Source organism: Colias philodice, chromosome 5 (assembly GCF_061535455.1).
Source record: "Colias philodice isolate Cphi_HAF_F1 chromosome 5, ilColPhil1 Martin Lab GWU primary, whole genome shotgun sequence".
Classification (NCBI taxonomy): Eukaryota; Metazoa; Arthropoda; class Insecta; order Lepidoptera; family Pieridae; genus Colias; species Colias philodice.
This window is the reverse complement of record NC_143090.1, coordinates 2,479,738-2,499,255: the sequence shown is the minus strand read 5'-3', so window position 1 is coordinate 2,499,255 and position 19,518 is coordinate 2,479,738. Positions and strand designations below refer to the sequence as shown.

The 19,518-nt window shown below is 35.4% G+C and overlaps 1 long non-coding RNA gene and 1 pseudogene across 1 annotated transcript; both read right to left on the bottom strand.

The window, feature by feature from the left end:
* Positions 1-10,370: 10,370 nt before the first annotated feature.
* Positions 10,371-12,429, bottom strand: LOC149488312 (uncharacterized; annotated as a pseudogene).
* A 3,839-nt stretch (positions 12,430-16,268) lies between these two features.
* Positions 16,269-18,702, bottom strand: LOC149488311 (uncharacterized). The gene is made up of 2 exons (XR_016315643.1): positions 18,494-18,702; positions 16,269-16,785 (listed from the first exon to the last, which is right to left on the bottom strand). It is a non-coding gene; the product is annotated as an uncharacterized LOC149488311 (long non-coding RNA).
* Positions 18,703-19,518: the final 816 nt, after the last annotated feature.

Genomic DNA, 19,518 nt, shown 5'->3' with positions numbered 1-19,518 from the left:
TGACTTATTATATATGCTACATATAACATTAATATGTTCTTGACGTAGTGTATCTTGAATGTATCCTGCATCATATTAGTGTTTTCCTCCTCTTCATTAACATTCACACTTTCAGGATGCCTATACACTTCTATTCAGTACACACCTGTTACTCTAATATGTTCGAAGCAGTACGATCGAGCTAGTTCTACGTTTACCGATGGCAAAAATGAGCAGCTCATCAAATGTCATCTGAAAATCTCCGTTGCCTCCATACTGGTAAAAGTAAAATTCCTTAGGCGCGGGTCAAACACAAGCGGTGCGGGCGCGGGCGTGCCATAAGCGCGCCTCTTCAATCTGTTTTGCACCACATCCTTCTTATACATTTTGTATGAAAGAATTTTGGACAGGCGTCGAGGCGGCACGCCACCGTTGCGCCGCGGGCGTACCGCAGGCGTACCGCAGGCGCGCTTCCCCAAATAGAGGTCAATTCACGGTCATACACAATCAAAAACAAATCGGGTGGTAGTAGACCGGGAGATACTGACACAAAATTTCGAGTCATTTGTCTGTTACAATTGTTACAAAAAAAAAATTTGCAGATTTTCGGCGGTATGGCGACCATTTGGAATCGTCCGAAAAGTATGGCATGGCGATTTTCGTAAATGGCTGCACGACGATGGTTACCTGTGCAAAAGTTAGCCTGGTACAAATGGTTGAATTGTTTTTTTTAAATCAACACATTCGCGTCTATGTATGGCGGGCTGTAAGTCACACCGGAAAAGTATGGCATGACACTACCGCCTACTTCTTTTTTATGGGCTATCGGTAAATTCTAAAATTTTTGTGTTACAAATCGTTTGACTTCGCTATTTTTCCGACGAGTTCGACTAACGCCCACGCGACTAAGCCGCCGGTACCAGCGTTCACACCATCGTTTTTCTTTTTGTCATTGCGTACTAAGACCCCTGTAGAACCGCCATCCTGTTACAAATGACTCGAAATTTTGTGTCAGTATCTCCCGGTCTATAGGAGACGGTAGCCTGTCAGTCAAAAATGTGTTCTCTCTGTGTGGAATTATATAGAGCTGCTATTAAATACCCTTCTTCGTTTTGTTTTTAAAGGTGAATTGAATTAATCGATGAAATGATTTACACAGGTGATGGCAGTAGGGAAAGTGAAAATGAAAAAGAGCATAATGAAAGTTCCCATGTATTTGGGTCGTTTTCAAAATAATTGTACATTGCTACAAAATGTTTGTCCCCCTAAAAAATCTTCGAAAAAAATATGGTTACGACTGAAATAAATCATTGTTAACGTTTTACAGACTAAACTTAAGCATACTGCATATCATTTCTGATAAAAAGCAATGAATTGCGATTCAAATTCTTACATAAATTTAATGTGAAAATAAAGTAACAAAAAAAGCTCCATACATTTTTTTATTGTCCCCTATGTGGACGACAATGAAAACCAATATTTTTATCAGAATTTTTGTATGAAACTTCCTATTTTTTTGTATCATAATTAAAAAGCAATGTTTGAAGTGTTATATCTGATAGATTAAACTATTTAAATTACCTTAAATAAACGAAGAATTACATATAATAAAAATGTCCCTATCAATCGTTACAATTTCGTGACAGTGATTTATTGACATAATTAACCAACTTCTTGTATCACAAAGAAGAGGAATCTAACTCTAATCATTGGCAGCACTGGTCATGTCACGAAAAGTAAGGTCACATTAACGCGCCGCCATTTTGTTCGTCGTCCAGACATGGAAGAAGTCCAGTAGTGTGCTGTGCAAAAAATTTAGTTACAATTTCCTAACGACGTATTCTCAACAAAAGTAAGTACATTTTGAAGAATTCACCTACCGCAATTGTAATATACTTAAATTATGACTAGAGTAATAGATTACACTTTCAATCTAATGGTAAATGTGATTATGTTTTGTGTAAAAGTATTTCTTAGGTTATTTTTTACATGTTACTGACGAACAATTTCTTGACATTTACTGACGTCAGTAAATTGTAGACGGTAAAGCTGTGGTCTCATGTGTAAAGTATGAAAATAAGATATTAAAATGTGTGTTAAATTAATGTAACGAATAAAAATAAAGGAGAAAAACAATAAATCTCTCAAGATTATTTTTTTGTTACTACAGGCCATACTTTTTTAAACCATGATGTAGGGTTAGTAAAGTCGGGCTTAGGGACTTGACTTTTCCTGGGATCTGATAACTTTTTTATAGTGAAAGCGGATCAGTGAGTCTTGGCCTCCAATTTTACAAGTGGTTTCTGATGGGATAACGCTTGCCTTATTGCATTTACTGTTGATCGCTTTTCCACCCACACGAGTGATGCTTACTTTTGTTTTTATTTTTATTCAAAATACATACAATCCAACAGCTTTTTTTAGTTTCAGAATGCCGCTAACCGGTGCCGAACGGCAAAAAAATACATTGAAAAACTAAAAAAGCAAAACCCTGAAAAATATGAAAAGAAAAGGAAAAAACACCTCGAGAAAGTGAAACAAAGACAAAGAAAAATATCAGATCTTAATGACAGTGAAAAAGAAGCTCGAAGACAAAAATGGAAAGAAGCTAATGATAGAAGAAAAGAAAAGGAAAAGCAAACAGAGAATTATAAAAATTGATTGTTTGTTGATTATTTTGTAACTAAAAATATATATTTTTTTTAACTAGTGACTTCTTACTTTTTTATATGTAATATATCCTTATTCTGAATACAGCCTTACTTTTACAACTTCCTGACATTTCCTAACGAAACAGTTTACTGACAATTTCGTGACGTACAAATATTTTGAAAATGACCCATTTACAATGTCAGAAATAAAGATAATCCTGATTTTGATTGTGTTTTTTTATTTATTTGTAATTGTAATAATATTGTGGAATGATCAGTACTGTAAATACTTTTGAACTGAGATTTTAATGATAAGATTTATATGGTTTAAATGTAAACCTGTGTTTGAAAACCATATTTTATCTATACTAATATTATAAAGAGGAAAGGTTTGTATGTATGTATGTATGTATGTATGTATGGTTTTCACGCATAAACTAGGTACTGGACCGATTTTGATGAAATTTGACACAGATAATCTTTAGACCCTGAGAAAGAACATAGGCTACCTTTTATTGCGAAATATGTACCACGGGCGAAGCCGGGGCGGACCGCTAGTACAATATAAATTTTGTGTTATTTTAACCTTCTTTTCTTCCATCATTACACCAGTACTACTTTAAAATTATGTACTTTAAAAGTACTATAAAATTTTCCAAGTAAATTCCAACATTTCCAACAAAGATATATTTGCAATCGTGGGGTTATCCTCGCTATTTACTTATAGGAATTATCAAAACAAAATCGTTACTTTCAAATTAACGTTACTTTCAAATCTCTTTTAGCACAAAAAACATAATTTTACTAAATTATGCATGAAGAAAATGCATTTAACCACTCTATATAAATATCATTTTCGGACGCCAACAGCGCGCCCGAGGCGCGCCGGCTGGCGCGCCCGCGGCGCGCCGGCTGGCGCGCCCGCGGTGCGCCCGATGCGCGCCGCGCCGCTTGTATATGTCCCGCGCCTTAGTGGTTTTGATCGACATATTCGGCCAGTTATGTCTATTTATGTTCCTATCGATCATTTCTATGATTTCTATGAAGTTCGCGGTGGTGCTTTGGCCGTACGATTATGCGTTGCGTTAACAAGCGCTGCAGCTATTCTGTAGTCGGTCATTGCGTTTGCGTTATTAAAATATTTATTTCTAAATATTTTAAAATCACGCTACATTCTTCCGTTTACTGTCTCTACCATATATCGAACCAGCGTCTGGAATTATTAGCAGCTTCAGTGCTCAGTTTTCATGTCTGCTTAATGTCTGTGGCGTGTAGACCGTGAATCCACATTCTTCTGCATGTGCATCGCCGCAAACGCCCTATCTAAAACCTAATGTCGTCGGGATAAACAGTATATAGATATATGGACAACACAAAATACTGTTGCACATAGACAGTTCTTAAGGTATGGAGAATCTGAAATAATGGCAATTTAATATCGAACCAAAAATTATGCAGGATCCACAGCTCTACAGTATTGGCAATAATGTAGAATATACATCATATTGCCACCCGTTACCTTTGCTATTCTAATACTATTTTCCTTCAGATATACAACTTACGAAGTAATTTCGACCACAATATACATTCACATTATTTTCTCATAGTAACCTTTGGTATTTTTCCGATACTTGGGAGGTGGATGTTTGTGACATTCCTTCATTTTCAATATTTTACCATCGTGCGAGAACGTTATGTACGAACCGCATTTAGTTCCGACGGTGCAGCTATATCTGTACCCACATCGTAACATGTGATACATTTTGTATGTATATCCGTTGACCAAGAGGAATTCCTTTCCATTATGCAATGTTATGGTTTCAACTGAAAAACGAAAATAACAATTTACTCAGTGACTATTGTATGTTTCGGAACGGAACCAAATAAATACTTTTGACGTGACAACGTCTTATAATTCGATAGAGCCGGTTGCACGCACGAAAAAACATGACTCATGCGGCGTTACCTCGCTCTGAGGCGTTCCATGTAAGGCTTGAAGTGCAAGCGAGAGCGCGGAACGAGCGACAAAGAAGCACAATCGGACGTTGTCACGTTCAACCATCGTCAGTAAACCGACTTTACAGACAACCAATTTTTTAATAAGAAAAAATACGTGTGGCACTCGAGGACTGCCGCGGTAAAGCTATTGCATAGCATCGCATCGCTGTGCAGGTTGGAGTGCCGGGGGGTGTTAGGTTTTTCGTTACGGAATTTTTACATTCAGTCGCCGCACTCAAGCCCAAATATTTTTAATAGCGTAATAATAGATTTATGAAAGCTACAATAAGCACGACAGTAATACGAAAGTTTTGACAATCTATATATCTATATATATATATATATAAAAGAAAGTCGTGTTAGTTACTCCAATTATAACTCAAGAACGGCTGAACCGATTTAGCTGAAAATTGGCAGGGAGGTAGTTTAGAGCCAGGAGAAGGACATAGGATACTAAATATGTACCACGGGCGAAGCCGGGGCGGACCACTAGTAACTAATAATATTGTATCTATCTGAACAATAAATAAGTACTTTTGAATATCTTTTCAATATTTATTTATAGCTTTACACACACAACACACATTTTGTTAAGACACAACACACACATAAAACTAAAATTATCGTTTACAATGCAGTGCTTTAGATAAAAAACAATTCAGTTACATTCATAGCCATTTCGTTATAAAAAAGTGACCAAAAGTTAGGACGTACACATTATTGTGTGTCTATGTCTATGTCTATTTAAATTAGATTAACAAGTACCAAATAAAAATTATATTATCAAGCCGTTCTCAAAAATCTTATGGTTATGACACAGTATTACAAAGGAAATAATACTGTGGTTATGAGGACCAAATTTACTTAGTACGTATACTTATAGATAGAAAAAAAATAACAGATAATGTTAGAAAAAAACAATGACAAAAATGCAGTAGCGATTATAGAGCATGTCAAACATTGAGCTTAGTATATTTTATAAGCTTCAATTTTTATTATTTTATTTGAAAGAAAACTTCAAATTATAAAAAGAATTTAAAATTTCAGACAGTAAGAGGAATATGCGAGCCCTTTCAGCGCTGAGCTTACCGTCTCGGCAAAAATCGCAAAAAAACCTATTTTTTTTATTAATTGACCTCGAAATTTTTTTTCATACTGGTGTATGACGGGAAGTTTTAATATTTTATTTTGAACACATTTTTTTCTGGATGGGAATTTTAGTCGTGGTCATCGTCGTCGTTGGTAGCGTGACCGAACCATTACTAAAATGTCATGAGCTTATGTCAATAATTAACGATAACGATTCTATTCCTTAGTGTTATTCTATTCTCTGACATTAGTCCCGGCCTGCAGTTCCTTTGAGTAAATGTCTGTCGCTCGCTACCTTAACATATATCCCATCGGATGTTTTATAATACTGTGGACGCACATGATTGTGTTTTTCTACGAGCTTCAAGATCCTCTGAGAGTCCGACAATACTAGGAATGACCTGCATTGCCTTGTTATCGTGCAAATGTATCGAGCCCCTCCTTTTACTGCGTAGTGTTTCGTGAAGGTATATCCATTCACCATGAGGAACTTTTTCCCATTTGCCACCGTGATTTCTTTCACTGTAATATACGAAAATTCCTTTCATATTATACGTAAAACATTATATCAAATTCTGTTGAGATTTCAGTCTCTACGATAACAAGAAAACAATTATTTTTTCAGTGTGTGATAATAAAACATAAAACACAAAAATACCTGGAAATTTGCCTGTCTATAGCAGTATTACTTTACCCTTACCCTTCATCACTTATTTATCAATAACTCGCAGTCTTTGCTGTGTTATTATTAGCAAATTATTAACGGAATAGATTTTAATTCGTGCTTAATTCATCTATTCATTAATTATCATTATAGCAACATTATAACACCTTGAATATCTTAATACTATTATAAAGGCGAAAGTTTGTATGGATGTTTGTTACTCTTTCACGTAAAAACTACTGAACCGATAACAATGAAATTTAGCACACATATAGAGGGTAACTTGGATTAACACATAGGATAGGTTTTATCCCGGAAAACCCACGGGAACGGGAACTATACGGGTTTTCCTTTGAAAACGAGGGCGAAGCCGCGGGCGGAAATCTTGTCATATCATATAGGAAGACGAAAAAGCTTTGTCATTTTATATAACGTTGAATTTAAAAATCTAAACTTACATTACATTTCTAACATTCACTACACGTTTATAAGTATTAAGAAACATCCAAATAAAAACACATTCTAAATTCATACATATAATATTTAATTACCCTAAATTAGAGATAACACCCAACACACACAATCTTCAATATCTTAGAGCTAGCGCGCACGAGCAACTTTGTCTCCGCAACTATTTTGTCTCTCCCACCCATGGGCTAGTATGAAAGTGCGCGCACGTAGCGACGCAACTCCCCATACAAATTGATGGGAGAGACAAAATAGTTGCGGAGACAAAGTTGCTCGTGCGCGCTGGCTCTTAACGATTAACTATAATATTAAGGGCCTTCTTCACAACGGGCAGCGTTGGGCGAGTAGTACCAATGATCATAGTGTAGAGGGCCTAAATGTCTATGATCGGCCATCATTGTAGATGTTATTGACGTGATAAAGCCGGCTGCACGCACGAAAAAACATGACTCATGCGGCGTTACCTCGCTCTGACTCATCTGAGGCATTCCATGAGGCTTGAAGTGCGAGCGAGAGCGCGGAACGAGCGACAAAGAAGCACAATCGGACGTTGTCACGTTCAACTATCGTCAGTAAACCGACTTTACAGACAACCAATTTTTTTCATAATCGTCGTAATGGCGGAAAACATCGACGATCACATGTTGGGCCAACATTGCCCACTGTGTAGAAGGCCCATTATGTATATTATGTACTTGATTAAAATTTCACATACAACCCATCAGCTGTTCTCATATACTTAGGCGGAGGATGTTCATGTTTTTCCACAAGCTTCACTACCGTACCATTGTCTATAACTATACAAGACCTGCATTTCGACGTCAAAGTACATACGTACCGGACCCCTAATCTTGTACTGGCATATTTGGTGAAAGTAAAACCATTGAGCATGAGAAATTTCTTTCCGTTGGTAAGCATGATCTCTTCAACTGTAAACAAAGATATAACCCCGTAGTAAGTAAACATTGGTTAATATCGTATAGGAGCTAGCAACGTTGACAAGAGAGAATTTTAGTATAGTTGGGTTTTTGATATACTGTTTCTCTTGCTATTTCGGTTAGAGTCTCCGTTACTAGCTCCCGTACCGTATTCTATTAGTTTAAATAAACTGAAATCTCTCTTAGTATTTAAAAATTATGGAGTAGGTCACAATAAATAAATTGCTTTGTTTCCCTTCTTTATTGGTATTGAAAATTGAAATAAAATGATTACCGCACAAAAGCTCGTGATACTTAATACTTATAATATGTATGTACTTGCAAACGAATGCATGGAAAAAGCATTGGGACTCCGTAATGCAAATAAATAAAAAAGATAAGTGCATGCACTCATGTTTATTGACGTATTTTGATTTAAAAAGCGAAAATGATTTAAATTTTCCTTTACAAATTACGTACCGTCAATAACATCAAACAAACTGCCTTAATTTTGCATTTATTCTCCAATTAAGTCACTAACCAATACAACTATGAGGTTCACTTTATTAAGAATCCGTTGGAAGTAAGTCATGAAGCACTTTTTACATCATTTTATTTTGTTTAACTTAAAATACAGTCCGTTCTCATTCTTCATGTATTTGGGCGCAGGATGCTTGTGTTTCTCCACCAGCCTGACTATTTTCCCTTCCTTTGATATCGTCGCGAAGGACCTGCATGTTGACGTCAAGGTGCATTTGTATCTGATACCGACTTTGGACTCAATGATCTTGCTGAAGGTGTAACCGTTAATCATGAGAAACGTCTTGCCGTTCGTTAATGTAATTTCAGTTGCTATAAAAACATAGAGGTTTACATTATTCAACTAAAAGAAAAGCTTGAGACCTTTGAATTATTTTGTGCCAGGACAAGAAGCTTCCACCGGCAAGGAAAAATTAAAAAAAAAAACTGTTAGCAAAAAGGTTTAGGTTTTAAAGTAATTAATAAAAATAGAACTTTAAAACGAATATCGTAGTCAATATTCCCTGAAGCATCGAACAAAATTTAATACTACATATTGGCTTTCGTGAACTTATTATATTTCTGTTATAAAAATACCTATCTAGTTATAATTTGTGAGCATAATTATCATACATTAACTACTTTTAATTTTATACTCCATATTCAGTGATACAGTAATTCAGTGCTGGGTGGTTCGGTGGAAGGCTCCTCTGGTATATAAAAATCTCAAATCTGCACGCAATAAAAATTCACATTACTACAAGTTCGTTTTTGACGTGACAACGTCTTATAATTCGATAGCGCCGGCTACACGCACGAAAAACATGACTCATGCGGCGTTACCTCGCTCTGAGGCGTTCCATGTAAGGCTTGAAGTGCAAGCGAGAGCGCGGAACGAGCGAAAAAGAAGCACAATCGGACGTTGTCACGTTTAACTATCGTCAGTAAACCGACTTTACAGACAACCAATTTTTTTTTCCCAATACTATTAGCATAACAACAAGGACAAAAATACCATTTAACTTGTACTTTTATAAAGAAATCAATTGCAAATGGTCGTCGCGTAAACTGATTTTAAATATTTAATGAGCGTGTGAAAGAACATATGAATATCATCAATTTCATATAATTATTTTGCATTAGGTTTCAGAGCGTACTTTTTCATTTCATAGGCATTATACTGTAGACTTAGGTGAGGGAATAACTAAAAAAAAAATTCATAGATATTTTATTTGACTTTAATATAAATACAACTTATTCATAAATTTCCGGAATCATCTATACTTCTATACTAATATTCTAGCGGTCCGCCCCGGCTTCGCCCGTGGTACATGTTTACGTTTTCTCTACATAAAAACCATCCTCGTACTTCAAGGTATATAATAAAAAAAGAATTATCGAAATCGGTTCAGCCGTTCTCGAGTTATGCGCTTACCAACACATTTTGCGATTCATTTTTATATATAAGACTAGCGGTCCGCCCCGGCTTCGCCCGTGGTACATATTTACGTTTTCTCTACATAAAAACCATCCTCGTACTTCAAGGAATATAATAAAAAAAGAATTGTCGAAATCGGTTCAGCCGTTCTCGAGTTATGCGCTTACCAACATATTTTGCGATTCATTTTTATATATAAGAAGATCTATACTAATATTATAAAGAGGAAAGGTTTGTATGTATGTATGTATGTATGGTTTTCACGCATAAACTACTGGACCGATTTTGATGAAATTTGGCACAGATAATCTTTAGACCCTGAGAAAGAACATAGGCTATTTTTTATTGCGAAATATGTACCACGGGCGAAGCCGGGGCGGACCGCTAGTTCACTATAAAACAAACTTAATACAAATTGAATTAAAACTTATTATTTAATGACAATCGGACACATTTCACCGAAAGAATTAAGAAAGACCGCATACAAAGAGAAATAGTAGATAGAAAAACACGTCCGAGTGTTCCCGGGACTATTTTGGTCTAAAGTTTAGGTTTTTCATATCTAAAATAATCACCTGTTTATGATTTGCTAGTAGTCATATCATCAGGGTACTTGAGAGTACACACACAAGCACTCACGTTTTATAAAAAAATACCACTGTTTTCAATTCAATTATGATATAAGGACTAAAACGAGAACCACCCCTCACAAAGACCGACTTTATCACTTTCGCAGAAGCAATTTACCGTCGCGACCACTTACGGCAAACGTTTTAAATATTACTGACCACGATAACGCTATAGAACTGTGTCTAACTTAATCGAACCCTTCAAGTCTTTGATGTTTTTTTAATACTGTAGTTCTAAATAAAGCCCTTAGTATTCCCTAATTTATTTACACCGTATTAGTTTCAAATATACGGGAATCTTCATATACCGGTGAAAATTAGCCCTTGAGGTTATATTACAGAATCTATACAGTACTGAATATTATAAAACAGATTTTATTAAATACCTTAAACATATTATCGATAGCTCCTGCGCATAGTGAGTCATCTGAAAATGTATTATTTTACATCAGACTGTATCAAACAATTCTTACAACTTTTAGTTGATGTAATAGATTATAAGTAGTTGATGTTACGACAGCTAAGCTTCGGTTCATTGGGTATGCCGTATGCATAAAAGTGCTGAACCACAAAATATTAACCTTCGGATATGTAGTTGACTCAGTGTGTGTGTTATCAATCGTGATTCTACCCCTTACACTTGGGCAGAGTAAATTCCTGGATCAAGCCATTCTTTGTTCAGCTTAAACATCTTAGGAAACGATAAGGATTCATCCAAATTTACGACTTGAATATTTGCACGCGTAATTAGCTTCCACAGATGTTTCAACGTGGTCAATTTTACTTTGTATCAGATGAAATAATTTTTGGATGCTTTAAACGTTTTCCTCGTTTGTCAGATTCTATAAATCCACTACTACTATCAAACTTTCTTATAGCTGTGTATGCAAAATTAAAACTTATCGAGAGGGTTCTTCCGAACATTATCTTGCAAACTGGTATTTTATTTTCATTAACATTGTCATCTGGTGGTATTTTCGGTAGACTATATTTAAAAGTATATAGACGCTTTGATTTTTCCGAGGTAACACGCGCTTTTGGTACTTTCTCAATATATTTAGTGATAAATTCCCACTGACGCCTATGATCTCCAATGCTCCAAAATAAATCAAATATTTTCTGTCGACTCTCTTCTGAAATTTTATTATAACATTGTTGACGGCAGCTTTGCGGACAAGGTGGTTTTAATTTTTTTCTAGGATTTACTTTTCCTTTTCTACTAATATACTCCAAACCTCTGTTAACTCTATATTTTCTTTGGTTATCTTTCGATTCTAGTCTATGTATTTTTCTACTTTTTTCTTTCATAACATCTGAACGTTTTTGTTTACTACTTGACGAACTCGGAGTACTAGGTGGAGATGCGATATCTTCCACGTTAGAAAGAGAAGCCGTAGGACTATCAGGAATTGTTGAATTTTTGTCAATCGTATACGAAGTAAGTTCAGTTACAAAGACAGATGAAGCATTTCTTTTTATTATGGACGATAAATTGTCTAAAATTGGTGCATTATCTTCGCAGTCAATATCATCAAGTATTAACGCTTCATCTATTAGGATATTAGCACGAGTAGGTAATGGCCAGCCTGAAATTAAATATTTCGAAAGAATTTAATAAAATTATATCTACGAAAGTATATCTACAGCACAATTATTTTACCGTAAGAGCGAGCGCGCACGAGCAACTTTGTCTCCGCAACCATTTTGTCTCTCCACCCATGGGCTAGTATGAAAGTGCGCGCACGTAGCGACGCAACTCCCCATACAAATTGAGGGGAGAGACAAAATAGTTGCGGAGACAAAGTTGCTCGTGCGCGCTAGCTCTAAGATTATTTTATTGTAAAAAATAATGTTTTTAATTTTATGGGACGCTGCCTTGGACGCTACATATGTATCAATTTGTTTTGACATCCAATTTCAAAAATAAAAATCCAGTAATTGTAAATTTCTAGGGCGGCCGCACACGGACCGCTTCAAGCAGTTGAGACCGACGGCGTGAAGCCGCGACTACGCGGTGAATTATAGACATACATGCACTGCCGTATACGGACTGCTCGCGCCGTCGCGACTGCTTCATGCCGTCAACTACGCGGGTTGTAGCGACAGCTCGAGAAGCCCGTGTACTCAGCTCGCAGTACGCTCAGCCGTTAACTGCTCGAGCTGTCAGTGTACGGCCGCTTTTAAATCTAAATACTCAATAAATGAAAGGCAGTTCATTTAATTATTTTATTTGTAATAATTTCCCATAAATTATTTGACGTGCGTACTATAATGATATTTAACTGACCTATTTATATGAAAAAGCGACTTATTAAAACCCATTCTTTGTCATTTCTAAACAAAATACATATATAAATTATACGATAAAATTGTATATAATAGCCAATTTTCTAGTATAATTTATATACGTGTTATGTGTGTACGATTTACTTTTCTACAAATATACTCCAAACTTAACTTACTACTTAAATCTATATTTTCGTTGGTTATCTTTCCATTCTCGTCTACATATTTTTCTTTTCAGAGCGGCCGTACACGGGCGGCTCGAGCAGTTAACGGCTGAGCGACGTACACGAGCTGCTCGAGCGGTCGGTCGTTGACTGCTCGAGCTGTCGCTACAAGCCGCACAATTGACGGCTTGAAGCGGTCGCAGCTTGAGCGGTGCGTGACGGCTTGAGCGGCTTGAGCAGTGCGTGTACGGCAGTGAATGAATGTTCATAATTCACCGCGCGGTCACGACTTCAAGCCGTCGCGTCGGTCCCAACTGCTTGAAGCGGTCCGTGTACGGCCGCGCTAAGACTCCTAGCCATAGTTGAAATAGCGTCAATCGGATATGTATTAAGTTGTAAAGATAGTTACAAAGTATTTCTTTTTATTTATAGATGCCGAAGATGTTAGTGGTTTATTGATGTGCGTGATTTCTGATGGCGAATCAAATAAACGACGATAAATTAAAGCCATGGATGAAAAATTATCGAAAACTGATCCATTATCTTCGAAGACAATATCATCGAGTATATCATCAAGTATCGGCGCTTAATCTTTAAGGAGTTTTGCGAGTACACGATCTACAAATGACCAGTCTGAAAATAAATATTTTAGTTAAAAAAGAAAAAGTACATCGTGTCATTATTTTTTTTTTCTACAATTCATTTACACAATAAGTTAAACTGGCGAAATCATAATCCCATTTGATATATACTGTACGCCAAGGCTTTCGACATAGAGTACAAAGATTTGTTATGCTCATAGAAATCCAAATGATTTCTATGGTTGGGCCCTGGAGGGAAAGTACGAGAAATACTGAAGATAGCAAATTTGGCTGAAAGGAAACAATCCTTTATTTTTAAAAATAAATAGAACTGCATTCAAAGATTTTCGAAAATTCACTTGCTTCGACCGGGAATTAATAAATGAAAGGCGCGTAGTAGGTACATTCAATAATTTTATTCTTGACAATTTTACATAAATGATTTGACAGAGGTACTATAATTAAATTTTAACTGACCTATTTTTATGAAAAGGAGACTTATTAAAACGCATTCTTTCTCATTTATATACAAAACATATAGGTTTAAATTATACTATAAAATTGTACATAATAGCCAAAAACACAGTAGGACATACAAACAGTATGTAAACAAGTTCAATTATTAAATCAATGGGAGAGAAAAAAACTGGGAACGACTATTTTAAGGCAAAAAAATCTTTGAAGACGTTTAAGGCAGATTATACGACCGTTCTACACCCGCTGCTCGAGCAGTTTACGGCTGAGCGGCGTACACGGACTGCTCGGGCGGTTAGTGTCAACGGCACGATGGAATTTCGTCATGCAGTAGATGGCTCGAAGCGCTCGCGACTGCTCGAACAGTCATGTGTACGGTAGTGAATGAATGAGCATAGTTCTCCGCCCGAGCGCGGCTTCAAGCAGTCGGTCTCAACTGCTTGAAGCAGTCCGTGTATGGCCGCCCTTAATATGATGTAAAATATTTTATGACGTTTAAAGCATACGTCATAAAATATTTGTTATCTGTTGGTTTTTGCTCCAAATGTAAATAGAACTATTTTAACATATACAATTACCGGTATTAACTGTTGTATTCAAATAGGTTTTCCCATAGTAACCCTGATTTCTGATGTCAATAATATTATCTACTAATGTTCTCTCTTGGTTCTCTCCTATTTTATGATTACCGGTTATCAACATTTCATTACACTTAATAAATAATTTAATAACTTAATTGAATAATTTAACGTTGCCTTTGATGATTATTACCTAATATCGATGCACATATCTGAAAGGTCAGCTTCGTCAACATACTGTTCTTGTGCTACAGCACTGCATTCTACTACACCATCTATACGCGTTACTTCTTACGGTTTCTTCCTTATAATATAAATTTGATTCTTCGGTATCACCCAATCTGGAGGGGGATGATTATGCTCATTCTTCTCTTTTATTATTATCCCATCTTTATTAATATGTAGGTGGGCATGACAGCGTTTGCTCATGCGGTTTGAGCAAGCATATCGCTTTCCACTATCAGCTATAGGCCCGTTTTTACTGAACGAATAACCCTTGTAGATTAACACCTGTCTCCCCGCCATTGTGGTGCAAAAACGAGCTGAAATATAAGAAATGTGTTAAAATACTAACACTGACTCAGAGAAAAAAAATCATATATTTCCTTCCAGAAAAAATAAAGTAAACTAGGTGTTATAAATTAACTGCCGGTGATTAGAAATTTACTTGCCATAATTATTATTTGTTGAATGTTATTTATTAAAACACGGATAGCGGATAATTAGTTCTATATTTCCACAATATTCTAAATTATTTATAATAGACATTTATTTATTTATTTAATTCATTAAGGATCACCAACATGACATACACTGATACATAGATAAAATACATACAGACATACAATAATTTTCTTAATGACGAACGGGAGAAAAGGCCACAAAATATAACATAATAAAATATAATAATAACATATAATATGAATTATCAAATTAAGACAAAAGTCTTCACCATGATGTACTATAGCAGTATTATTTTCAGTGAAAAGTGTAGTGCTAGACGACCTTTGTAGTGTTGTTTTATGGATTCATTGGAAATAATACTGTTATACGGAGCATTTATATCAAACGAACATAGAGCAACAAATAGAGCAAGAGCATTCTTTCGAGTGTTGTTCAGTATTAGAAAAGTGCATAGAATCTTTTCGAACGCACTAAGAATAACGAAATAATGCTCTACGCCTGTTTACACTAAGAGAAATTGACATAGTGGGTTTAGAATAGAATAGACATGGTATGCGGGCAGCACAATCATTGTAGGTACAAACCTACGCCTTAACATAAAAACCATTTTTCGTTATACAAAACGAGGCTGGTTGATGATAATTATGGGATGTGGCCTTCACCACCACTCCATCAGACGTCATGTGGACCACCGCGGGACATTTTATCGAGGTTCGGTAAGCGAAACAGCTGTATCGCAACCGACCCTTGCCGGCCGTCCCGTGCCGTCGGAACGAGTAACCCTCATATACCAGCACCTTCGATCCAGAGATGGTGTTGTAGAGTTGAGCTGAAATAGCAGTATGAATATGTTGATTTTCTTTTGCAAATACGTACTTTTATTTAGGTATAAACGATATAAAGGTTGGAGGTGGTAAGTTTAAGTAAAGGGCCTTAGACTGCATTTAAAAAGTATTGTCATTATATTATGTACTGTAATTGTTGGAATATTTTCGCCGTTTAAATCTCGGCAAATCAGATTTACATAAAAATTTATTTTAAGTATGAGTCAATCAGTGTTATTTCTCGTGATGCTTCCAACTAGAGTAATCACTGTTTAAAAAAAGAAGTACTCTTTTCCATCCTATATTTCCTCTAGCTTATACATACATCAGTCCTCATTCTTCAGTCATTCACTAAACAAAATCACATTTTTTCCGATTATATTTTGTGTCCATATCAACTTCTATACATGTTCCTTCATTTTTTTTTACATACTTTTTTTTAGGAAATAAATAAAATAGCAATACGACATAAATATATATAATAATACGACATAATAAAACATAACAGTGGTCTAATTTCAAACACATTTTTCAATACGAAACTGTTTCTTATTTAGAGTTACTCAGAGCTTCTTTTTTAGCTCGATATTGAGAAGAATATTTCTTCCATCGTTGTTTAGCAGCCTTATGTTCCTGACTACTCATATCTTTGACTAATTTAACTGTACCCTTTTCTATTTTCTCAAGGTACTTTTGATGCCCCTTTTTCTTAACCTCTTCCCATTTTTGAGGATCCTGCTTTAAACGTTCATATCTCAACCGTTCTGCTATTCTTTTCTTTTCTAATCTTTCTTCTCGTGATTGGATTCTTTTTATTGCATATTGACACTGTGAAATTAAATCTGCAAAGAAGAAACTTAGTATAACTACTTAATATTACTTTATTAGGTTTGAATAATTCGCTGTGATGTATATCGAGAGTTTGTTTTCATGTTTTGAAATTATAAGTGAATTATAAGTTTATCATTGTAAGTTTTAGCTTTTATCTAAAAAACAATCTGTTTCTTATTTTCTTTCAATGCTTTTATAGAATTTTGGTTGTTTTAGGGCCTATTTTTCAATGCTTGGATAAAACTTATTCGTCGAATAATGTATAAAACTACCATTTAAAAACGTATTCTAATTGCCCGTATTTGACAGTTTACGTGACATTTTAATATTATCGTGTAATACTTTATTGGACGGATAAGTCTATCCAAGCATTGAAAAATCGGCCCTTAATATATTTTATAATATTAAGTTCTATACCTGGTTTTATAATTCTAAGTTATAGTTTTAAAAGAAAACACCAGGTGTTTTACTGTTCGTGTTTACAGCAGATTATTATTTTAAAATGATGAATACACAAACTACAATATAAATTCTTAATGCTAAGTACGAATACTGGAACATAAAATTAAAATGTAAAAATATTGTAAATTAGGAGTTGTTTAAGTTATTGACGAGTGTGTGGTGCTTTTCCACCGAGATGAGAGATGTGCGAGAAAAATGTGTGGTGCGAGGATGCGTTGCAAAAGCTTGCAATATCTTCTATTGCTCAAAATTATAGAACTAATAACCATTCCTCAAACACATTCCTTGCACACATCTCTAGGTTGCTTTGTATGCACAAAAACCTATAACCCAAGAGCCCACGACGGCCAGACATTCCTTATTTTATAAAAGTTGAAAGTTTCTCTGTATATGTCTCCTATAAAGATAACAACGACCAGCGACTATCAAGTTTGGATTGAAGTTACTTTGGCAGGGAACAAGGAATGTCTGGCCGTCGTGGGCACTCCATCTACTAGCATAGCTGAGCCATTTCCACCAGAGCTGACCTGTCGAGGCGAGGTAAATTGTCTCTGTACAAACATGTCCCTCGCCGCACATCTTTGGTGGAAACGCAGCCTTAAGAGTCATGTTTATACAGTGTTTGAGGATATCCTATACTTAGGATATTGCTCTTTTATTTTCGTAACCATATCTCAAGCTACAGTAGGTATAGAACGTGTTAAACAAAGATATGATGAATATAACACTAGAATTAGTTCTGCTTAAAGTATTAGTGTCAATGCTAACACCTGGTTAATCGGAAGCCTATCGGAGTCCATAAATTCTAAATTAGTAGACCGAAATCGGTGTCAAACGTTTTGACTATCTATAGAAGTTTTATGTCAGACTAATATTTTTCCTAGCATTGATTTCAGAACGGATATAACTGAAATAACTAGAAGGCTCACCAAATAAAATATATAAAATATATAATAATAATAACCAAATATAATTTGAAACCGAGATCCCGAGACCCATTTATAAAAAATTAGAGGTCCGCCCCGGCTTCGCCCGTGGTACATATTTCGCAATTTATTTTTATTTTTTATGTCCTTTCTCGGGTATCAAAATATCTCCATACCAAATTTCATGCAAATTGGTTCAGTAGTTTAGGCGTGATTGAGTAACAGACAGACAGAGTTACTTTCGCATTTATAATATTAGTATGGATATGAAGCCTATTTATAATTATATAATAAGCCTATTTATAATGTACAGGAATAAAGTATCCCTTACAAATATTATACTTCGGTCGCGGATGCTCGTGATCTTCGTATATTTTTAATATCTCATTATCCTTGGAAACATGGACGAAAGCTTTGCACTTCGTGGAAAACCGACTACTGCAGGCATACCGGTAGCCCTGTTGACCTATTTTTCTGTGCCTGCTGTAAATGAACCCTTTCATCACTAGGACATGACGACCATCAGGCTTTGGGAAGAAACCGTCTGAAAGTGGAACAATTCTTTAAAAACTCTATTAAGAATATTATTAACTATCGTACAAAACATATTCCATTTATAGGTATTTGATTTTTCTTTTAAACATATTTTTCATAGATCAAAAGTACGCAAATTAGAGAATTTCGAACCTTACAAAATGCTTGTGTCTAAAAATGTTGAAAGGCCATACGTAGATACCTAGTACTCTGTTTGAAGTGAAACTTCTTTAGGCGCCTTGACAGTAAAATTTCAGGGTCGCGTCATGGCAATATCGTCACGTCACGCGGCTAAATAAGTCTTATTCAAAGATACAAAAATCGTCGCACACGTAAGGCGACGATATTGGACTTTTTATCTTGCCAAAGAAGTTTCACTTCGAGCGAGCGATATTCGAGCACCCCAATGGGGTATATGCTTGCTGTTCACTTCTAACACGTTAGCTCGGCACACACGCTTTTTTTTATTTGTATTTCAATAAAGAATATGTGAACATATTCGGTTAAATAAAATCAATTCCTTGTTTAAAAAGAATCGGTTTAAGCAATATGCTTGTTATTGATCGACATCTATTTTATCTATTATCCATACTAATCCATACTAATATTGTAAATGCACCTAGCATTTATTACAGCAACTTGAAACTCAATCAATCAAGTTTTATTGTCTATACTTGATGTGTACACATATAACTCATTGAACTTGGGAACAAAAATCTTTTATCCCACGCTCATGAGTCATATATGAGGCTAAAATATAAATTTATAGAATAAATAAAAACTAACTATTTTTATAAAATATAATTTATTAAGACAATGAGA